The 25298-nt window shown below is 40.3% G+C and overlaps 1 protein-coding gene across 7 annotated transcripts in view; it reads right to left on the reverse strand.

Moving 5' to 3' along the window:
* Positions 1–25298, reverse strand: part of SORCS1 (sortilin related VPS10 domain containing receptor 1) — a 562818-nt gene that overhangs the window by 161090 nt on the left and 376430 nt on the right. The gene's annotated exons all lie outside the window — the stretch shown is intronic.

Here is a 25298-nt window from a genome sequence, read left to right on the forward strand (position 1 = left end):
CGGCCAGGCTTGACTCTGGCAAGGATACTGTGTGTTATTAACTCCAAATTTCAAATGAGTCCCATGCATGTCATATGTAACAGTCTCACTGACAATATATTAAACTTTCAAGAGTTGTCAGGCAGATGCCAGGCAGGCTGGTTTACCTGGGTGACTTAAACAGTGATTTACACAGCAAACTGATCTAATCAATGTTTTCATTTGAAATTTGCAGAACTACCTACTACTATCCTATGAACAGACCACATGACCTAACCAATGTAGTGGCCAGAACAGCCTAGAGTGACCATTCTCTGTATTGTTGAACCTGTATGAGTGGGAAATACAGATGCACTCATATTATGATATGTGCCAGAAATCACAAGTGTAAGTAAAATACAAGTCTATTTAAAATGCCTTGGAGAGGACCCTCAAGATGATGGAGGAGTAAGATGTGGAGATGACCTTCCTCCCCACAAATACATCAGAAATACATCTACCTGTGGAACAACTCCTACAGAACACCTACTGAATGCTGGCAGAAGACCTTAGACTTCCCCAAAGGCAAGAAACTCCCCACATACCTGGGTAAGGTAAAAGAAAAAAAGAAAAAACAGAGACAAAGAATAGGGATGGGACCTGCACCAGTGGGAGGGAGCTGTGAAGGAGGAAAGGTTTCCACACACTGGGAAGCCCCTTTGTGGGCGGAGACTGCGGGGGGCAGAGGGGGGAAGCTTTGGAGCCACAGAGGAGAGCACAGCAACAGGGGTGCAGAGGGCAAAGTGGAGAGATTCCCGCACAGAGGATCGGTGCCGACCACCACTCACCAGCCCGAGAGGTTTGTCTGCTCACCCGCCGCGGCGGGCAGGGGCTGGAAGCTGAGGCTTGGGTTTCGGAGGTCAGATCCCAGGGAGAGGACTTGGGATGACTGCGTGAACACAGCCTGAAGGGGGCTAGTGTGCCACAGCTAGCCGGGAGGGAGTTGGGGAAAAACTCTGGACCTGCCTAAGACGCAACAGACCATTGTTTCGGGGTGCACGAGGAGAGGGGAATCCTTCCCTGTCTGCCCACAGAAGGCAGAGCACTGCCTAAACGAGCTCCAGAGACAGACGGGAGTGAGCAGCAGCTAACAGCATGGACCCCAGAGACGGGCAGGAGACGCTAAGGCTGCTGCTGCCGCCACCAAGAATCCTGTGTGCGAGCACAGGACGCTATCCACACCTCCCCTCCCTGGAGGCTGTGCAGCCCGCCACTGCCAGGGTCCCGGGATCCAGGGACAACTTCCCCAGGAGAACACATGGCATGCCTAAGGCTGTTGCAACGTCACGCTGGCCTCTGACACCGCAGGCTTGCCCCGCATCCGTACCCCTCCCTCCCACCGGCCTGAGTGAGCCAGAGCCCCATAATCAGCCGCTCCTTTAACCCCCTCCTGTCTGGATGAAGACCAGACGCCAGAGGGCAACCTACATGCAGACCAATGCCAAGTCCAAAGCTGAACCCCAGGAGCTGTGCAAAAAAAGAAGAGAAAGGGAACTTTCTCTGAGCAGCCTCAGAAGCAGCGGATTAAATCTCCACAATCAACTTGGTGTACCCTGCATCTGTGGAATGCCTGAATAGACAGCATCATCCCAAATAGACAGCATCACACCCACTGGGGGAAGACACCAAAAACAACGGGAACTATGAACCTGCAGCCTGCGAAAAGTAGACCCCAAACACAGTAAGTTCAGCAAAATGAGAAGACAGAGAAATATGCAGCAGATGAAGGAGCAATGAAAAAATCCACCAGACCAAACAAATGAAGAGGAAGTAGGCAGTCTACCTGAAAAATAATTCAGAGTAATGATAGTAAAGATGATCCAAAATCTTGGAAATAGAATGAAGAAAATACAAGGAATGTTTAACAAGGACCTAGAAGAACTACAGAGCAAGCAAACAATGATGAACAACACAATAACTGAAATTAAAAATTGTCTAGAAGGAATCAAGAGCAAAATAACTGAGGCAGAAGAACGGATAAGTGTCCTGGAAAATAAATAGTAGAAATTACTGTCGCAGAGTGGAATAAAGAAAAAGAATGAAAAGAATTGAGGACAGTCTCAGAGACCTCTGGGACAACATTAAACACACCAACATTCGAATTATAGGGGTCCCAGAAGAAGAAGAGACAAAGAAAGGGACTGAGAAAATAGTTGAAGAGATTATAGTTGAAAACTTCTCTAATATGGGAAAGGAAATAGTCGGTCAAGTCCAGGAAATTCAGAGAGTCCCATACAGGATAAATCCAAGGAGAAATACAACAAGACACATATTAATCAAATTATAAAAAATTAAATACAAAGAAAAAATATTAAAAGCAACAAGGGAAAGTAACAAAAAACATACAAGGGAACTCCCATAATGTTAACAGATGATTTCTCAGCAGAAACGCTACAAGCCACAAGGCAGTGGCATAACATATTTAAAGTGATGAAAAGGAAGAACCTACAACCAACATTACTCTACCAGGCAAGGATCTCATTCAGATATGATGGAGAAATCAAAAGCTTTATAGACAAGCAAAAGCTAAGAGAATTCAGCACCACCAAACTAGCTCTACAACAAATACTAAAGGAACTTCTCTAAGTGGGAAACACAAGAGAAGAAAAGAACCTACAAAAACAAATCCAAAACAATTTAAAAAATGGTAATAGGAACATAAATATCAATAATTACCTTAAATGTGAAAGGATTAAATCCTCCAACCAAAGACAGAAGCTCGCTGGATGGATACAAAAATAATATCTGAATATATGCTGTCTACAAGAGACCCACTTCAGAACTAGGGACATATATAGACTGAAAGTGAGGGAATAGAAAAAGGTAGTCCATGCCAATGGAAATCAAAAGAAAGCTGGAGTAGAAATACTCATATCAGACAAAATAGACTTTGAAATAAAGACTATTACAAGAGACAAAGAAGGACACTACATAATGATCAAGGAATCAACCAAGAAGATATAACAATTGTAAATATTTATGCACCCAACATAGGAGCACCTCAATACAAAAGGCAAATGCTAACAGCCATAAAAGGGCAAATGCTAACAGCCAGATGCTAACAACAGAATACATTTTCTTCTCAAGTGTTCATGGAACATTCTCCAAGATAGACCATATCTTGGGTCACAAATCAAGCCTTAGTAAATTTAAGAAAATTGAAATCATATCAAGTATCTTTTCTGAACAAAATGCTGTGACTAGATATCAATTGCAGGAAAAAATCTGTAAAAAATACAAACACATGGAGGCTAAACAATATGCTACTATATAACCAAGAGATCACTGAAGAAATCAAAGAGGAAATAAAAAAATACCTAGAAACGAATGACAATGAAAACATGACGACCCAAAACCTATGGAATACAGCAAAAGCAGTTCTAAGAGGGAAGTTTATAGCAATACAATCCTACCTCAAGAAACAAGAAACATCTCAAACAAACAACCTAACTTACACCTAAAGCAATTAGAGAAAGAAGAACAAAAAAAAAACCAAAGTTAGCAGAAGGAAAGAAATCATAAAGATCAGATCAGAAATAAATGAAAAAGAAATGAAAGAAATAATAGCAGAGATCAATAAAACTAAAAGCTGGTTCTTTGAGAAGATAAACAAGATTGATAAACCATTAGCCACACTCATCAAGAAAAAACGGAAAAGACTCAAATCAACAGAATTAGAAGTGAAACAGGAGAAGTAACAACTGACACTGCAGAAAAACAAAGGATCATGAGAGATTACTACAAGCAACTATATGCCAATAAAATGGACAACCTGGAAGAAATGGTCAAATTCTTAGAAAAGAACAACCTTCTGAGACTGAACCAGGAAGAAACAGAAAATATAAACAGACCAGTCACAAGCACTGAAATTGAAACTGTGATTAAAAATCTTCCAAGAAACAAAAGGCCAGGACCAGATGGCTTCTCAGGTGAATTCTATCAAACATTTAGAGAGAACTAACACCTATCCTTCTCAGACTCTTCCAAAATATAGCAGAGGGAGGAACACTCCCAACTCATTCTACGAGGCCACCATCACCCTGATGCCAAAACCAGACAAAGATGTCACAAGAAAAGAAAACTACAGGCCAATATCACTGATGAACATAGATGCAAAAATCCTCAGCAAAATACTAGCAAACAGAATCCAGCAGCACATTAAAAGGATCATACACCATGATCAAGTGGGGTTTATTCCAGGAATGCAAGGATTCTTCAATATACGCAAATCAATCAACGTGATACACCATATTAACAAATTGAAGGAGAAAAGCCATATGAAAATCTCAATAGATGCAGAAAAAGCTTTCAACAAATTTCAACACCCATTTATGATAAAAACTCTCCAGAAAGTAGGCATAGAGGGAACTTACCTCAACATAATAAAGGCCATATATGATAAACCCACAGCCAACATCGTTCTCCATGGTGAAAAACTGAAACCATTTCCACTAAGATCAGGAACAAGACAAGGTTGCCCACTCTCACCACTATTATTCAACATATTTTGGAAATTTTAGCCACAGCAATCAGAGAAGAATATCAAATAAAAAGGAATCCAACTTGGAAAAGAAGAAGTAAAGCTGTCACTGTTTTCACCTGACATGATATTACACTTAGAAAATCCAAAAGATTCTACCAAAAAACTACTAGAGCTAATCAATGAGTTTGGTAAAATAGCAGGATACAAAATTAATGCACAGAAATCTCTTGCATTCCTATGCACTAATGATGAAAAATCTGAAGGAAAAATTAAGGAAACACTCCCATTTACCACTGCAACAAATACAATAAAATACCTAAGAATAAACCTACCTAAGGAGACAAAAGACCTGTATGCAGAAAACTATAAGACACTGATGAAAGAAATTAAAGATGATACAAACAGATGGAGAGATATACCATGTTCTTGGATTGCAAGAATCCACATTGTGAAAAATGACCATGCTACCTAAAGCAATCTACAGATTCAATGCAATCCCTATCAAACTACCAATGGCATTTTTCAAACAACTAGAAAAAAAAATTCACAGTTTGTATGTAAACACAAAAGACCCCGAATAGCCAAAGCAATCTTGAGAAAGAAAAATGGAGCTGGAGGAACCAGGCTCCCTGACTTCAGACTATACTACAAGACTACAGCAATCAAGACAGTATGATAGTGGCACAAAAACAGAAATAAAGATCAATGGAACAGGATAGAAAGTCCAGAGATAAACCCACACACATATGGTCACCTTTTCTTTGAGAAAGGAGATAATAATATGCAATGGAGAAAAGACAGCCTCTTCAATAAGTGGTGCTGGGAAAATTGGACAGGCAGCTACATACAAAAGAATGAAATTAGAACACTCCCTAACACCATACACAAAAATCAACCCAAAATGGATTAAAGACCTAAATGTAAGGCCAGACACTATAAAACTCTTAGAGGAAAACATAGGCAGAACACTCTATGACATAAATCACAACAAGATACTTTTTGATCCACCTCCTAGAGAAATGGAAATAAAAACAAAAATAAACAAATGGGACCTAATGAAACTTAAAAGCTTTTGCACAGCAAAGGAAACCATAAACAGATGAAAAGACAACCCTCAGAATGGGAGAAAATATTTGCTAAAAAGCAACTGACACAGGATTAATCTCCAAAATATACAAGCATCTCATGCAGCTCCATATCAGAAAAACAAACAACCCAATCCAAAAATGGGCAGAAGACCTGAATAGACATTTCTCCAAAAAAGATATACAGACTGCCAACAAACACATGAAAGGATGCTCAACATCACTAATCATTAGAGAAATGCAAATCAAAACTACAACGAGGCATCACATCACACCAGGGAGAATGGTCATCATCAAAAAATCTATAAACAATAAATGCTGGAGAGGGTATGGAGAAAAGGGAACCCTCTTGCACTGTTGATGAGAATGTAAATTGATACAGCCACTATAGAGATCAGTATGGAGGTTCCTTAAAAAACTAAAAATAGAATTACCATACAACCCAGCTACCCCACTACTGGCCATATACCCTGAGAAAATCATAATTCAAAAAGAGTCATGTACCACTATGTTCATTGCAGCACTATTTACAATAGCCAGGACATGGAAGCAACCTAAACGTCTATCAACAGATGAATGGATAAAGAAGATGTGACACATATATACAATGGAATATTACTCAGCCATAAAAAGAAACGAAATTTAGTTATTTGTAGTGAGGTGGATGGACCTAGAATCTGTCATACAGAGTGAAGTAAGTCAGAAAGAGAAAGACAAATACCATATGCTAACACATATGTATGGAATCTAAAAAAAAAATGGTTCTCATGAACCTAGGGGCAGGACAGGAATAAAGAGGCAGATGTAGAGAATGGACTTGAGGGCACAGGGAGGGGGAAGGGTAAGCTGGGACAAAGTGAGAGAGTGGCATGGACATATATACACTACCAAACGTAAAACAGATAGCTAGTGGGAGGCAGCCTCAAAGCACAGGGAGATCAGCTAGGTGCTTTGTGACCACCTAGAGGGGTGAGATAGGGAGGGTGGGAAGGAGATGCAAGAGGGAGGGGATATAGGGATATAAGTATATGTATAGCTGATTCACTTTCTTATACAGCAGAAAGTAACACAACAATGTAAAGCAATTATACTCCAATAAATATGTTTAAAAAAATAATAAAATAAAATCAGATGCCTTGGAGGCACACATTATTTAGTCTTATCTTGCAGTGAGCCATATTAAATCAAAAATAAGTATTCTGTTATATAAGCAATATGGGTCATCATACTTTAAGACTTTCATTCAGCAAGATTAATTAAACTTGGGACTATCTATAATTTTTTTCATCAGGATTTGCAGACATCCATTTAATCTGTTCCATTTCCATGTGTAAAATAGTAACATGCCTTAAAACTGGTCTTCCTCTGGCTCCCCAGAGCCCCTCAGCCCCACCATCAAATCCATATGAGAAAATGAAGATGTTAAAAACGCTCATTACATTCAGGACTCAGTGTGGTAGCCAAGACCCATTTCACTTTCTCTGTCCCATGTCCTAGCACACAGGAAGGTGTGCCAGTCCTCAAAGTGCCTCATTCCTTTCCTCTGCCCTCTGTGAGCCTCTGTATGTTTTTCTCTCCAGCTTGAAAGGCCCTTCTCCAGTTTCACCACGTCTTCTTTGACTCATTATGAGACACATCTGAAAGGTCACTTCCTCCATTAACTATTTCCCAGTTACACCAGGAAAACTGCTCTCTTCCTAAGTATTTATTTTTTTAATACAAATTTTGTAAGAGTTTGCTACAAATAATTATTTTATGTCTTTCCCTATATAAAAGCAGCATCCCACCACCCTGCACACACGCACACCAAACCGAGAGCCCCTGGAGCAGCTTTGTTTTAAACACTTTATATTCACATGTATGTACGAATAAAATAATGCCTGAGCTGTAACAGATAGTCAAATGTTGAAAGAAAGAAGGGAGGAAGGGAGGGAGGGAGGAAGGAAGGAGGGGAGGGGGAGAAAGCGAGGGAGAGTGTTTAATGGTCTGTGAGCTCTTTGAAATAAGTAAATGAATCATAGTCCTAAGGGCATTCCCAGAACTCTTCTTATTTGAACTCATTTCCCAACTCAGGGTCTGAAGCCTAGCTAGCTTAGTCCTTCTTTATCTTAAAAGCCTCCTTAAGGCCCTACTATCACTGTCAGTAACTTTTCTTTGATTGATACATGGCCTGAAATTCAGAGCCTATGTTTGAAACATTGAACTCTGCTTTCTTCTTCTCCTAGGAAGCAGAAATGTCCTAACAAGGGTTTTATAATTTTCCCCAAAGAGACAGGGAACGTGCACTTGGACATTTCTCCCAGTTAGAATCTGTACAGAGGTGGATGGTGATACTTTCACCATCATTTCAGTCACGTACTCGAGTGACTGCTTGTTCAGACAGAGATGGTAGCTCTGCACTTCCCATAGTGAAGCATTGATTGCATCCATAGGTGACCTCTACTGCAAGGCCAAAGTCATGAACAATAAAAAAAAAAAAAAAAAAAAAAAGACAAGCTCTCCTTCTGACAGCCCTCAAACTAGAAAGCTCAGCAGGTAACTGGTTTTTGTAAATTATTATTGGGTAGTAACATGTTCTTCACCTCCCACCTTACCTGATGCAAGTTTCTTCCTTGAAACGACCAGTACCTATGATGCTGGCATCCCAGAAACACAGGGTTGCAACTATCATGCAAACCTAAGCTGCTTGGCTTGTGCTTAGGGTCAACGTGAGGCAAAATGATTCTCCTGCATCCAGTTGCATCTTTCCATGTGCATATGATGACAAATCAATAATAGCAGTAGTCTCTTAAGATCTTTGTTGTTGTTTCAAGTGACATGTCCCTCTTATCAACTAATGTAAAGAGACAGGGACAAAACAGAATCCTTTGTCTTTCCAAAGTCTACTGTGGCAACTCCCTTACCCTGCCTAAAATTTTTTCCATGTCTAGTAAAACAACTGCAAGAACAAAATAAAACTTTAAAGTCAGGCCATGGTGTTTCCAACAATTTTTATTTGTAGATGTGCTCGCCCTTTTTCCTGAAGGCCTAAGGGTGCCTCTAGATCTGCAGTCACACATTATAAAGAATTACTGCTGCTTTTACTTTGTGGCTCTGGTGAGTTCTCAAGAGGTGAAGCCAAACAATGTTAAATGTTCACAGATGTGCTGGTTTTAATGGTGGTGTCATTGATCAGACACCTTGTGGAAACACATCACTGCAGATGACCTGCAACGTATCATTTTCTAGCCCATTTATGCATTTTAGTTGGGAATGTAGAGTTTAACGGTTTTCTGCATGTTTTTAAGACCAATTGTTGTGATTAATAATGATGATGATGATGATGATGATGAGTAGTTGCCAGAGGCTTGTGGGGTAGGGAAGGAGAAATGGGGAGAGAATGGTAAGAGTGCACAAACTTTCAGTTATAAGATAAATAAGGTCTGAGGATCTAATGTATAACATGGTGACTATCATTGAAAATGCTGTATCATATAATTGCAGTTTGCTGAGACAGTAGAACTTAAGTGTTCTTACACACACAAAAAGGTAAATATGTGAGGTAATGAATGTGCTAACTCGATTATGGAAATCCTTTCACAATGTATATGTATATCAAATCATCACGCTGTACACGAAGTAGATCACGCTCCTATGTGTCAGGTATGCTTCAATAAAGCTAAAAAATAAGAAATCAAAGAAAACCAGCATAAACATAACATTTAATCCAAAATATTCTCTTGACGATCTCATTTTTGGAGGGAGATCTCAAGAATGGCTTCAAGAATCTCTAACCAATCATATAGGTAACTCTGACTTCAGGTATTAAGCACAAAGGTTTGGGCACCTTTGCTTTATGCTTCTAGACTGCCCTGTACACATCCCTGTCATGGTTCATAATGATTTGCTGGATCTCTTTGCATACATGCTTCTCTTACCTCACTGAGCTCCCAAAAGGCAGCTGTGTTTTCTGTGTTTACCAGAGCATAGGGAAGAATGTTTCCTCAATAGACATACAGACATGTTTACACCGGTCAATATTTACTATAATATCTGATATATTGGGTTGTTCAAGTCTGGGACTCAGAAAGAATCTCTCTGTAAAAATGAGATGAAAAATTTTGGTTCAGGGTCCTTTAATTATATAAAAAGACAATAGGTGGCTGTATCTTGTATATCTTTATATCGCCCTTATGTATAATTGGGAAAATGAATTCCCTTCTTGAGCTGAATTTCATGGAAGGGAAGGAACACCATGCTTTGCACATGCTGGTACCTCTGCCTGGAATAACTTCTCACCCTTCTTCTGCCTTCTTAACTCTTATGGTCTGTGGTTCAGCTACAGATGAGTGAAGTTGAAAACAGTCTCCCCAATGGGGGTGCCACTTAAGCTAAGTTGGTTATCCCTTCTCAGACTTCCAGAACTGTGCACATACATTTGCATAGCACAAATTAGGCCATATTTCAGGTGGTGGCTCCTTTGTCTGTCCTTCTTATTGACAGACAAGCTCAAACCTTTCGGTTTTTCTGTGTCAGGTACCATGCATGCTATATATAGATATTCAATCAATGTTTACTGAAAGCTTTTGGATAAAGGAGAAGTACACAACCAGCCATATCAGCATTCATCAGTTTATCTGTGTGTGTGACATTTGGTCAGTGACTTAACAATCTCTGTGCTTTTATTTTATTTTTTAATGATAAAATGAGACTAAAATAAGTTCTCCTAGAATATACATCTTAAAGCACCAAGCAGATTCCTGGCACACAACAAGGGTGTGTAGATAGATGGGGAATACTAATCCTGATGTGAAAATTAATCCTCATATGAAAATTAAAATTTGTGTTGGTAATAAAAGCTTCTTGGGATATCAGGGGTACCCTGTTAGCAAAAATGATTTATCATCGTAAATCAACAGACAAAATAAAAGGGTCAGTAGCCCAGAGATCAACTATATGAATAAATAAAATCATTTATTTATTTAGTGAAACACTCTAATGCTCTATTACGTGGTAAGAACAAGGGCTACAGATTCCCTGGCTTTACAAGCTTTAGAGCTATGGGAGAGACAGTAATCCAATGAAACAAGAGTTCTAATATTCAAGTTGGTATTTGAAGACATAGGAGAAATGTCCGGAGGAGCATGAATGTCCTGTAAGTCTTTACAGTAAATAGATTGAATCTTCAAGGATATGAAATGATATGATCAATGGATAGAGGGAGTGGAAGAACATTCTCCTTAGAGATAAATATCAAGTAAAAAGGTCCCAGGTCAGAGAGAGGTTGATCCGTAGACGTGTCTACGAGTTAAGTCAACATGGTGGATCTAATGTTTTCACAGTAGAGCAGTAGCAGATAAAATGAAAATTTAGGCCCTGCGTATATCATGCTAAGGTGTTGTATTTGATCCTAAAAGCCCCATGATGCCACTGAAGAAAGTTATGCACAGAAGTTTACAAATGGTTGAAAAGAAGAACTTGTGCCCCTATCTATCTATGTGTACGTCTCCCTTCCCAAGGAAAGCATAAGGTGAAGGCCCTCTAGGACATACTAGACTCAGCTCTGTTGATACAAACAAGACAAAGCCAGCCTCGTGCATCTCCATTTCCAGCATCTTGAGTTGGTGCTCACATTTAGGAGCTGTTTGGGAATAAAATCTAAGGATTATCATAGTCAAGAATGCAAATAAAACACTCCCTCTGATATAGCGCGCCGTGAAATGAGGAGTGCAACATCAGCCTTCTGAAGTACAATCAGCCACATGCAGCCTTTGTAGACACTTTCCACAGAGAAACTCAAAAATGTCACTAGTTTATCATTCTCCTGGCATTTTGTCTGAGTTTATACCAACTTAATATACTGCTCAATAAATGCTGAGGAGCCACAAAATGCCCTGATATAGATAAGCGCAGAGCAAGTATTAAAAAGTAAACACCGTGACGACAGAAGAGCATCTATTTATTCAGATTTAGATTTGCAGCTAATGGCCAAGGGAGGAATGCGGAGAGATGTGCACAGGAGCAGAGGCTGGGGAGTTGGAGACACCTGCACTCCTCCTTTTTTGTTTTAGATGGAGCATTCATGTTCCTGCAGGCTCTTCGTAAATAAAGCCCATAGAAGCGAGTGGTTCTGTCTGCTACAGAGAGAAGCAGCGAAGTGCCAGCCTGTATTAGCGGCTGGATACCCCGATTTCCTCTTCTGTAGTCAAGGGTTTCCTCTTCACCTAATGCTACAGTTAGGCTCTCAAGACAAACATCGTCAGGAAGGTCCTGGTTGATGCTGCAACTTTTACTCCTGAACAAAGCAGCTTAGCCTGAGGTCTCATCTCCTGCCCATGTGGGGAAAATGAGCTAGAAAAAAATAAATAAAAAGCAGCCTAAAGGTGGCATTTTAACCTCCCCTGTAAGCTTAAGAAACATGCTTGCTTGCCTTCTTCTTTCCCAGAAATAAAGGAAGCTACTACAAATAACAAATAGACAGAAAAATAAAAATGATGCTTAGTTTTTTTTATGCATAATGGCTACAGAGAATCCGCATGGCCAACATCCTTAGCTCCTTAAATTCTGCATTTTGTCATTTTTACTCCCCAAACCAGAAGCCTGACTGTTAAGTTATGACATTTACAACAAAAGGCAGAGCAGAGAGAGAGAGACAGACAGAAAGACAGACAGAGAAAGTGTGTGTAGGAGAGCAAAGCAAGGAATGGGGTGTCTGACCTAGAGTGAAGGAATACATAAAGCTCAGGATGGTTGTGGGAGGTGAGGTTTGTTGCATGACGTGCTGGGTAGAAATAAAGTTGAAAGTTGATAGAGAAATGAAAGTGCTTAGAAGTAAGCAGCATGTCTCTCCAGTTATCAACCGTTCTTCTAAATCGGTCGAGGCAAACCATTCTTCTACAGTGCTTCCCTATCCTTTCCCATTTTCCCTTGTTCTAATGTAATGATTTTGCTTCTTATACCACTGGTTGCATTTCCTGTTTCCCTCTTATTTCACCACTTTTATAGCCCCTCCCCATCTTTGTCTTTGTTGTTTCCTGAATACAGATGAGAAGATCTAGAGAGACACCAGGGAATCTGACCAGATGACGAGCCTGATCCCCAGACAGAAACAACAGTGCCAATGAGATATAGAGAAATATACTTTAAGTGATCAAAGAGTGTGGGATTGAGGTAAAAGAGGAGCTCACAACATTTTTTTAAGAAGGTTTCTTGTTATCTTTTAAAACTGTAGTGGTATCATACCCTATGTATTTTTAGCAACTTGTTAATTTTACTCAATAATATATCTTGGAGACTGTTCCATGCCAGAACATAACATTAATGAGAGAGATCTCTAACTGCTTTATTGCAATCTATTAAATGAAAATACCCAATTTATCTAACTATTGTCTATTGATTAACCCAAAGCAAAAATGTATATAAAAGGAAAAAAAATGCTACTGGAAATGCACATTCAAAATTCATAATGGTAGTCACCTCTGGGAGGTTTTAGAATGGTGGGGTAATAGTCAATGGGATCATTATACTTATCAGTAATCTTTTAATACAAAGAGGAGTTCTTCATCCCAGGTCAGACTTTAAAATGTTCCTTTAAGAAGGACTTTATTAGGCAGAGAGGTCTTGCCCTGAATTAGCAGGTGGCACATTAATGTCACCTTAATGCCTAACAGGGATTATCTGACCATAGGCTCAGCACCAAAGAACAGAGATTCCTGAGGTGAAGAAGAAATAACAAAACATAATCCAGAAATGGGCTTATTCACTGTCTTTTCTGGTCACCTCACTGGCTGAGCAATTAAATAGTGCTATAAATAAATAAATTGTCAAATGGAGCAATTATTCCTTCAGAAGAATTCCAATGAATACATATATGAGATTATCAATATGGAAAATTTCCATTAGAATACCACAGTCATAATTGTTGTAGGCAAGATTGAAGAGTCCTAAGATTAGTGAGCAAAACACATAGCCTCAAAATATCTCTCTCAACATATTTAATGATCATGGTGATTTTGACATATATTCACACAGTTTTTAATACTCCTTCTACCAGGAGTTGGAGCTTGATTCTCCTTCCCTGGCATGGGAACTGGACTCAGGGACTTGCTTCCAACAAATAGAGGTTGGAGCAGGGAAAACAGTACCTCTGCAATGGAGAAACCTGGCAGATACCACCTCAATCAAGTGATCAAGGTTACCATCATCAGTAGTAGGACATATTGATATCTTGCACTCTTTGATGCGATGTCATGATAAGGGCACACCATTTCTGTGATTTTCTTCCCAACCATATATAACACTGTAATCATGAAAAAATATCAGACTAACCCAATCTGAGGAACATTCTACAAAACATCTGACTAGCATGCCTCAAAACTGTCCAGGGGGACTTCCCTGGTGGCACAGTGGTGGAGAATCTGCCTGCTAATGCAGGGGAGACGGGTTCGAGCCCTGGTCTGGGAGGATCCCACATGCCACGGAGCAACTAGGCCCGTGAGCCACAGCTACTGAGCCTGCGCCTCTGGAGCCTGTGCTCTGCAACAAGAGAGGCCGCGATAGTGAGAGGCCCGTGCACCCCGATGAAGAATGGCCCCTGCTTGCCACAACTAGAGAAAGCCCTCACACTGAAACGAAGACCCAACACAGCAAAAATAAATAAATTAATTAATAAACTCCTATCCCCAATATCTTCTAAAAATAAATAAATAAATACTCAGTCTCTAAGTATCATTTATTAAAAAACAAACAAACAAACAAACAAACAAACAAAAAACTGTCCAGGTCATCAAAGACAAGGAAAGTGGGAGATTTGAGGAGACGAAAAAAGACATGACAAATAAATGCAATGTAGGATTCTTATTTGGATCCTAGATGGGGAAAAAAAAAAAGGACATTAGTAGAAAACCTGGAGAGATCCAAATAAAGTCTCCAGTTTAATTGATAGTATTAAATCAATGTTAATTTCCCAGTTATGAATATCACACCATGGTTATATAAGATGTTAGCATGAGGTAAGTTTATGGGAACTCTCTTATTCTTTTAAATTCTTCTGCAATTCTAAAATTATTTCAAAATAAAAAATTAAGGAGAGAAAACTACCCACATCTCATAAGGATAGACTCTATTATAGCAAAGCTACTATAAACAGGAAGACAATCTGTTGTAACTAAATCATTGTTACCACGAGGAGTGGATTGGTCCTGTTGTCATTTCATCCTGTAAAGCAGGTAAAATACTGTTTCATTTCCACTGTCAAGAGTGTATGATTCATAGATTTCAACAATCACAAAAGATGAAGTTGTTTGATTTTTTAAAGAAATGTTAAGATCAGAGACATGACTCTTATTACTGGGATGTTTTTACTCTCCATTTGTTTAGAAATAGAAAACAGTGTGGAGAGCCAGAGTCTATTTATTCTAGGGCTGCCCTGGTTACCATGGGAAAAGCCTGATTTCAGCTGACAACGTAAATATGTTGGACCCAGGAGCTGTTGAAATTCGAGGTCAGATGTGAGGTTTGGCTGTACGCTATGGCTGTTGCAGGTTCCTCTCAAGCATCTCGTTTTCCTTGGCTACTGAATTACTCAGGAAGGCTAACTGCTCATAGGAGACACATGGAAGAGCTAGTTTGTTCTCTGGGTTGGGGTTGGTGATGCAGAAGCTATCCCAGGCACATAAATATTCTAACAAGTTTCATCTTGTCACAACAGAGTCATAAAGTTGCTCTGCTCAGCACATGATAATGGCTTTGTAATTCAATTACTGGTGGCATTTGTCTTCTGGGATTTATCTGCCTTAAACTTCAACACTCATGTAAAACCCTTTACAATAAATCTCACAAATGTTGCAGCAAGTTCCATTCCCCCCATGCCACCCCAGGGCCCATCTTGCCATGCCTGTGAAAACCTTGACAGCTTTCTCTAAATTATGGAATTGCTCTGTTTTAGAGGTGTTGATGTTTTAAGTGCCAGAGCCAACAATGAAAAAACAGTGGGACTAGTGTATTTCCTCTAGTTATTGTCTTTAGAGGAAGACAGATCCTGACAGACAGATAGACAAAATTCCATTCTTAATCCAAATGGCCGTTTTCAGCCACTTACTTAGAATTTTGTAGAAGGGATTCCTGCAAGTCAGAAGTCAGATATGATGAGCCCTAAGTTTTTTAAGAATCCTGAGCTTCTGATGCATAAACACATCAGGGCTAGTCAGCATCTTACTGTTGCTTTTAAGATCTTCCTCAGCCCACTCTGCATTTCATTCCTACCCAGTCAAATGATCCAGGTTCTGGGTCTCCACTACCCTCCTGTGTAGAATTCACCATTCCATATCTCATTAGTTATCTATTTAGACAAGCCTATCTAACCTTTGATTTGAAAAATAAATATCTATGGTTGTCTCATCTCCAGTATCCACTCCTCATCTTTCAATCATTCAACAAATATTTATTGTGCACCCATCTCATCAATTCCAAAACGCTCTTTTTTTTATTTTAACATCTCTTAAATTAGTAGGTGTCTTAAAATCATTGAAATGATAAAGTTTAATAGGCAGAATTATTTTGACAGATACACAAAATATGGGTGCATCCTCATTTAATGAAATTTTAGATTTGAAGCTACATGGTGTATACCAGGTACCGTTCTGGGCACTTTACTATCCTAGATTTTTGGTCAGTTTCTTCTCATCTTTGGCCTATTAACAGAAACATTCCTTTCCTTAGGAGCCATTCCCTAGAGACCCATCATCATCTAATTTAATATAAATATATTTGTGTGTGTGTGTGTGTGTGTGTGTAAATCTTTTCCTTTCTTTTTCCTCTTTCCCATTCCTCTGTTTTAACATAAAATGTGTTAAGATGGCTGACCTTACATGTTGGTATTTTACTTATGGAATACAGAAAGGGGAAGTATGACTCCCTAGAAGAAGAATATCACCCAAGGATATTCCCGACATGGGCAATTATTTTTTCATCTTTTTAGGAAGATATTTATCATGTTTTAAGTTGTATGGGGGGTTCTCTCATGCTAGGTAGATGCATAATTTTGTTTTCATTTGGAAGTCATACATGATTTAAAATGATGTGCACAGGTGCCAAGTTTTCAAGGGGTGGACTCTGGTGATTTTGCACTGGATCAACCTGGCGAAGATGTGACTATGTTTTCCAGAGTCTCTGTATGGTTTCCAGTTATAATGGCCTGAAAGGAAATATGTGTGACATCTGCAAGGCAGGAGGGAAGTAGTGGCTATTTCACTCTGAAGGTCCCTTTGGCTAGAGGTGGTGGGAGGCACTTCAGAAGGACTGGAAGTTTCTATCGAGTTTGTCCTTGCTCTTCCCTTCACAATTACAAGTCCAGCTTTTCTTCCAAACTTCCAGTCTTAGGACCTTAGGCGTCAAGCCAGATGCTTGGCTGCAAACTCACAGAGGGGCAGCTATGCAGGGGCAATATCCTTCCACAGACTTCTCTAGGGGCTCCCTTTGCAACCCCACCTCAGCAGCTTCAGGCCCCCTTCAGGGCAGGGGCTGTTTCCTCTATCTTTATGGCCAGGAGTTAGCTCTGAAAATGACTCAACTGATGTAAATTAAATGAATTGTAAGATAGGAGTTTTCAACTATCTGAGAAGCTACAAAATAAAACAGTAAGCTGATTTTCTATCCATTGTTCTTAATTCTGGGGCAACAAAATCAAAACTCATGCACACATTAAAAATGCCCACTGGAAGTATAAATTATTAAATCAAATATCAAAGTGAGATGGCCACATTGCAGAAACTCATTAATACCCACCTTGTCCTATCCCTCTTTTAAATAATAGTTTATATTTATTCACCATGTATTATGTGTTTAGAGTATAACCTGGAATCTCATCTTAATCCTGACAACAAATATATGAGGAAGACACTGACTATGATACAAATGAAGACAATAAGGCTTAAAGACGTTAACTAAATAGCTCATCATCACACCCCTTGAAAACAGGATTCTGTTGATACCACAGCATTCTGACTCCAGATCCCTCACTCTGAAACACCAAACAACATCTCTTATTGGCTAAATGGAACATACAAAGGTGGACAATGATTAACTGAGCAAGGGAAACCACATACACAGACACTGGACACACCCACAGGCTCTTGAACTTGAAGGCTAAATGAAGTCTGATCACTAGGGCATAAGTCAATTTTTTTTAATATTAGTATAAATTAGGAAGCCATAATTATGAGGATTTTCCCCTCTTTCACTCTTTCACTGTCATTTCTTGTACTCTGCCATCGTAAGAGTTCTTAGTGGAAATCTAGAGAAATGACTGAATCTCAGTTGCTTAGAGATAGAGGAGTTACAGTCCATGGAGCCAAGAAGTCATCAAGGAGGAGAGGAATCAATAATGGCCATTAGCGAATGCAGGTCACGAGAAAAGTGATGGGCTCACAGTGTAGCAGGGGAAATTTAACTTAATGTGTAGGGAAAACTTGCTAATCACAGGAAGAGATTAAGAAGGGAGGAAGGGGCTTCCCTGGTGGTGCAGTGGTTTAGAGTCCGCCTGCCGATGCAGGGGACACGGGTTTGTGCCCCGGTCCGGGAAGATCCCACATGCCGCAGAGCAGCTGGGCCCATGAGCCATGGCCGCTGAACCTGCGCGTCCAGAGCCTGTGCTCCGCAACGGGACAGGCCACAACAGTGAGAGGCCCACGTACCGCAAAAAAAAAAAAAAAAAAAAAAAAAAAAAAGAAGTGGAGGAAGGTGCAAGTGGATAGGGAAATAGCACTCAAGTGGAGCTCTTTAACAGGAAAAAAAATAAATAAATAAAACACCAGTCCTCTCGAGGATAATGAAAATCCTCTTATCCAGCACGCCTAGTATAGGTGCAAGAAATGCCCCATTGGAGCTCTTGGTATGTGATCTCGGGAATGATTTCCTGCTACTTCTCTCTGCTCCTTACCCAAGCCACACACATGGTTCAGCTCAGAGTCTCAGAACCAGAAAAGACTGCCAGAGAAGAGAGAATAAAGTCCATGCTCTAAAGGACGGAGGGTTCTGAGTTCCTCACCTGAATTCCATATTCTGAAGTGTGTAGAGGATCTGTCAGTATTCTACGGCACAGCTGTCTGTGAGAGCAGTCTAGGAGGCAGCCACTCTGTTTTTGTTTAAATTCCTCGGCTAACATGGATCTCATGACTCCTTAGGACAGCCTGTCGAGTTAATGAACAACCTACTGCATAGAAAACTGTTCCTTTTACTGATCTAGAATCCTCCCCACCTTTCAATACACACTTTGATGGTGTCAATGGCTTAGAAGTCTAACCTATTCAGGCTGGAAGGAAAAACAGGTCATCTATTATGGTTCCCTGATCAAGTCCATTCAAGATGAGTTTCAACTGGAGGTTTATGTTTGTGCATATACATATATATGTGTACTTGATGAATTTCTGTGTGTGTGTGTATGTGTGCACACACTACAGTTTCTGCTATTCCATTTATTGTTGTACACAAGATAGAAATACGTTAATGAGAGTCTTGGTCCTTAAGGAACTTATCCTCCATCAGGAGATGGAAATGAGGAAATAAAAAGATAGAGCACATACTAAGTGCTAAGTTACTTAATAATAATTATGATAATATGTCATTTTTCATTCTCAAAATAAGCCTTCGAATAAGGAAACTGAAGCTCGAGCAGGTGAAGTAGTTTCTCAAGATCACCCAGGTAGTAGATAGTGAAGCTCAGATTTGAAGCTTCATATGCTGGCTCTAAGCCTGTACTCTTTCAACCAATCCCACACACAGACCTGTAATACAACACATGCTATGACACATTATGTTTTATTTATGACATAATCACATTTAAATTTGAAGAAAGAGGTTATTCTTGCCTAGAAAAACAAGAATCAAGAATCAAAGAAGGCTACGTGGTAGACACAGCCATCAGCATAAGGCCATAAAGGTCTGATACTGTGATCCTAATAATGACAAATACCCTCATACATTATCTTTGCATTCAAAGACCAAAACTGTCCTGATACATAGTAGGTACTAAGGTTAATCACTGCAAAAACAAAAAAGGACAGTTTATCCCCAGGTAAGAGTTGTATAAAACCATAGAGATAAGAGGTATAGACTTCTCCATAGATGAGCCAGTGCTTAGACTTTTTATCTGGCCTTCTGGAATTTAGCACAAAGAACTAGGAGCATGGTGGTTGGCTCAGAAAATATATATCTGAACCCAGGTTTGCAAGAACCTGGTTACATTCTTACTCTTTTTAATTTTATGTTGTAGGCAATGAGGAATGGGGTAAACACTCGATCAGGGAAATGCTTACACGACTCCTTTGGCAGTAGTTACAATATGAGGGGATGGATGGAGGGGCCTTTTCACTATTCCTAGTGACGGGGATGCTGAACCAGTGTAATGCTAGGGAGGGTGGAAGAGGAGGTGGACAGATATAACTTGCCTGATTTAGAACCAATGGGATGTGGAAACCCAAAGATTTAAGAGTGAGTAAGAGAACAGAGTTGAATATGACTCTAAGGCGCTGAGGCTAGGATATAGGGAATACAGAAATATGGAAGCTCTAGAAAAAGTTGATTTTGAATGGTGGGATGTTCCACTGCCAGCTCACATAAAATTGAAAGCGAGTGATGGTGTTTTTTAAGATGTTCTCTGCAGAAAATAACTAGTTTCATAGATGTGGGTGAAGGATGAGGCAGAGTATCTTTAAAAAATAGCCATACACCCTATCTAATCCAATACTGTCAAATACAGTATCATATTTTCTAGTTATTTTGATAGCACAGAGTTTTACTTTATACATTACATTTTACATATATATGTATATATACATATATATATTTGTGGTTTTTTTTTTAATATCATTAGACTTCACCCCGTTTCCAGTTTGCAAAACCTGAGAAAGGAAAAGTAGAGAGAATTCTCTTGTTACTGAATCCATTAAACCCATCTGGGGAAAGAGACAAGAGTCATCTCATGCCATATCCCCTCCAAGCCCCTTTGGTGTGAGTGGCTTAGAAGTCTTGGAGATGCTGTGTTGAATGCCAGCATATCTGAAGGAAGAAGAGGAAGGGTCATGGTGACCTGGTGAATATAAAACAAGCTATCAAACAACAAGGCAAATAAAATGGTGAAATTGGCTTGGCAGCAATATTCAACAAGGACTAGATGATGAGCAGTCGTGCCATGAATCAGCACAGAGAGGAAACTATTTTAAGTCCCAGAGTGTTTTCTGACTATAGCCAGATATAGTAACAAAAGTTTATGGATCTGGGCTTCCCTGGTGGCACAGTGGTTGAGAGTCTGCCTGCTGATGCAGGCGACATGGGCTCGTGCCCCAGTCTGGGAGGATCCCACATGCTGCGGAGCGGCTGGGCCCGTGAGCCATGGCCACTGAGCCTGTGCGTCTGGAGCCTGTGCTCCGCAGCAGGAGAGGCCACAACAGTGAGAGGCCCGCGTACTGAAAAAAAAAAAAAAGTTTATGGATCTGCCTCTTATGCCTGAGGTTAGATAAGAGGACCTTGGGTAGGAAGTGATGACTTCATGTATAACTTTGCTGTACACCTGAAACCAACACAACACTGTAAATCAATTATACTTCAGTATAAAAACAAATGCCTTTGGAAACAAAAGAAAAGAAAGAAAAAAGAAAAGAGCTGATGACTTCAATGAGCCTCTGGATCAAGTAGAGTCTAGAAAAAGTTAGACCTGATTTATCAGATCCATGAGCCAATACTGCTTATAATTTTTTTTTTCTTAAAACAGGTTGCATTTTTCTATCACAGGTCTTGATGGAGTTTTGATCAATAAATCATTTCACATCATTGGTCTGAGGATTGTTTAAAACAACATATGCAAAGCACACAGCAAAGAGCTAGGCACACAGTAAGTGCTCAAGAAATGGGACTTGTTGGGCCTCCCTGGTGGCGCAGTGGTTGAGAGTCCGCCTGCCGATGCAGGGGATACGGGTTCGTGCCCCGGTCTGGGAGGATCCCATATGCCGCGGAGCGGCTGGGCCCGTGAGCCATGGCCGCTGGGCCTGCGCATCCGGAGCCTGTGCTCCGCAACGGGAGAGGCCACAACAGTGAGAGGCCCGCATACCGCAAAAAGAAAAAAAAAAAAAAAAAAAAAAAAAGAAATGGGACTTGTTGCCAAAGATGTGCAATGGGGAGTCAGTCATACTGACTGGCATTGAACAATGGGGATGAATGAGAATGTGGAAACTTGCTCAAACACACTGAGTATGGAGCCGGAAGTATCCCTATATCCCTCTGCTATATAATACAGCTGTCTTATGCCCCCTGAAGGATACCACTGAAACAAGATGGCATTCCAGAATAACAACAGGTTCATTGTCGAGCCGACTCTTAATTTTCCATGTGTGAATTTGTCACAGAAAACATGCAATTGCCATTCAGCTGTCCCTGTTTCCAGCCAGCCCCCTATATGTCAGAACAACATAATCAATAAGGTACACCTGAATGTTTTTTTTCTTTTTTTTCTTTTTTTTTTTTTGTGGTACCAGGGCCTCTCACTGTTGTGGCCTCTCCCGTTGCGGAGCACAGGCTCCGGACGCGCAGGCTCAACGGCCATGGCTCACGGGCCCAGCCGCTCTGCGGCATGTGGGATCTTCCCAGACCAGGGCACGAACCCGTGTCCCCTGCATCGGCAGGCGGACTCTCAACCACTGTGCCACCAGGGAAGCCCTGAATGTATTTTTAATTAACTGAAACAGTTCTAAGGTTGCCTTGTCTTTTGCATAGATACTAGATCACTGAGTGGTTTCTAACGAAAACTGCCTTCCATTGCTTTGTCCTAAACTCGAATCAGATGCCAACAAACCACATTCATCAACCTCTAATAGTAAACTTGGCTTTTGGCAAAAGCTTCATTTATTCAAGGCATTTGGCTAACATTGGTCCTCCATTTCATGTTCTTCTTCAGTGTCAAATGCAACACGTTGGCTCTTATCTATCCAACTGTTAAACTAACAGTTATTGGGGGGGATACAGGTGGAAAATAAGTCTTGAGTTTTGAGCTGATCTTTATTATCACAAGCAAGAGCCTGGACCCCGAGAGACCAAGTTTCAAAACCCGGCTGTATTACATTTTATGTTGGGTAAACTACATCACTTTTCTAGTTCATCAAAATGAGAGTAGAAATCCCTACCTCACAATCCTGTTATGAGGATCAAAGGGCATGATTTATCATGTGCCCAGACCATTGTGTATAGTTAATTAACAAACACAAATCCCTAATATGGAACAGTATTTTGCTGGCACTCAGTTCTCCCATCTGTATTTTTTCCGTAATGAAAATCTATCCCTCTATTTTATGATAAAATAATATTTTTCTCTTTTTTTTCCTTTTTAGAAATCTTTCCTCCAACCTTGAGCCACGCAGTTTAACTGGGACTCAACACCATCTCCTGTTTCAGTTCCCAGGGAAGATATGTGTCTGACCTACATGAGTAATGCAGCCTACTGGGATTCAATCCCTGGAAACATGAGGAAAGAGGCAGACTGGTTTGATGGAGCTTCCAAACTGTTAGATTGTAAGACTAAAGCTGATGATGTCCATCATTGCTACGAATGGGGAAAGTGACCTGAGAATGAAGCCAACATGGGGGAGAAACAAAACTAAGAGACATATAAAGTCAGCTACTGGGCTTCCCTGGTGACGCAGTGGTTGAGAGTCCACCTGCCAATGCAGGGGATATGGGTTCGAGCCCCGGTCCGGGAAGATCCCACATGCCGCGGAGCGGCTGGGCCCGTGAGCCATGGCCGCTGAGCCTGCACGTCCGGAACCTGTGCTCTGCAACGGGAGAGGCCACAACAGTGAGAGGCCCGTGTACCGCAAAAAAAAAAAAAAAAAAAGTCAGCTACTGTTAATAATATGACGATTAGCCAGTGGGAACTTAATACAACTCTTAGACGCCAGGCATATAACCAATTCACAAGAAACATCTCATTTGATTAAGTAGGTATTAATTATCTTCACTTTACAGGGGAAAAAAACTGAGGCACACAGAACTTAACTTCCCCATGACCCCTTACTTAGTAAATGGCAAAGCTAGAACTCACACCTCAGTATCTCTGAGCCCCTTAACTTCCAGGCTGTACTGCCTCCCGGTATAATTGATTTCTGACATAGTAAAGAACAAGACTGCTACAGCAGTTAGTTGAATGAAAAGACACCTATTCTATTAAGGGCAATATTGTGCTAAAATATGTTTTATAAGATGCCCTAAACATGTAAATCAGTTTTGGAAGCACTTTAAACTCCTTGGAAGAAAGTTCATAAGTATGTCAGTATGACAGCACTGTCAACAACCACCGTGAATACAAGGATAAACTGTTACACTCCGTAATTGTTTCACAATTGCCACTGATTACTTCCAGGGGTGGCATTACTACTGCCACCCCAAATAAAGACATTTCTTAAGTGTACTAGGTGATGAGGAAAAGATATGAATTCATCTTCATTTTTCTCCATGGGAAATGCTATATTATTACCCAGGGTCACCCGTCAATTCAATTTAGCACTAGAAAAGTTCCCCTTAGTCACCTCTACACTCCCACAGCCAGGCTTCAAGCAGAAATGACTAACGAGAGCCTCTTTCAATTAAGCTTGCTGAATAATCCTAGGTAGCCCTACAGTTCTTGTGTAATTTGAAGCAACTGATTTCCAGGGGTCTAATAAATACTGCTTTGAATGACACCTTTTCTGCCAGCCTTAGGAAGTTGCTCAGGGTCAGAAAATACATACCATGTGGCCAGAGACCAAGAGATTTCATCAACAGTCAACGTGCACTGTGCAATTTACAAGGTCTCATGCTTTCTCTGGAAAAAACCAACCTAGCTTAAACAACCCAAGAAGGCCATTTGCCAAGCCCAGTTGGAGATATACACACGCAGACATGGTGGCCAAAAGAGCTTTGGATTTTCTCTACTCATCTGCCTGAATGGGCTAGATTTCTAGGGCTCACAGCTCCAGCCCAGAAAAAAAATTCCAAGAGGCCTAGGCAATAGAGTCCACTGATTTAGTAGCTCATGGGCTTTGAAGCCATTCTGCCTGCATTTGAATCCTGGCTCTGCCACTTTCCGGCTGTGTGACCTTGGCTAAATTACTTGACCTCTCCATGCCAAGGGTTCCCGATCTGTTACGGATGATAATGCAAGGCTTACTTCACAGAATTGTTCTGAGGATTAAATTGCTTAAGTTTGAATAATGCCTATCACAATATCAGGACTTGAATGGAGAGACTCCATTCCCAGAGGCAGAGAAGGGGTATCATTCATTTCACTCAACAGACAGATTAATTAGAATTTATATATGATCATGTGTATCATTTTTATAAAGATAATGATATGACATTTGGTTACAAGGGCTTTGCTAATCAGGCTTACAGATAGAAGAACCCCATTCCAAGAACAGATAAGAATGGGTTCAATTACTACCAGCCAAAGCAATGATGGATTTGTTCACCTCCCAAAGCTGTGTGTAAATAAGCCCTTCAGTGGGCTAGAAGATACTGTGTACCCTGTCCCACTTAACATGGGAAATTCTCTCATCCATTTTTTTTTGTTTGTTTTTTTTGGTCAATGTTTTTCTTTGTTTCTATTGGTTGGAACAAACTTCTCTCCAGTCATTTGAGAACTGCAACTTTCTGCCTTCAATTGCTGGGTCCACATGCAGATATATTCAGTCACTTGGAAGCAGGACTTAAGG

The sequence above is a fragment of the Mesoplodon mirus genome (assembly GCF_964341445.2).
Source record: "Mesoplodon mirus genome assembly, chromosome: 2".
Classification (NCBI taxonomy): domain Eukaryota; kingdom Metazoa; phylum Chordata; class Mammalia; order Artiodactyla; family Ziphiidae; genus Mesoplodon; species Mesoplodon mirus.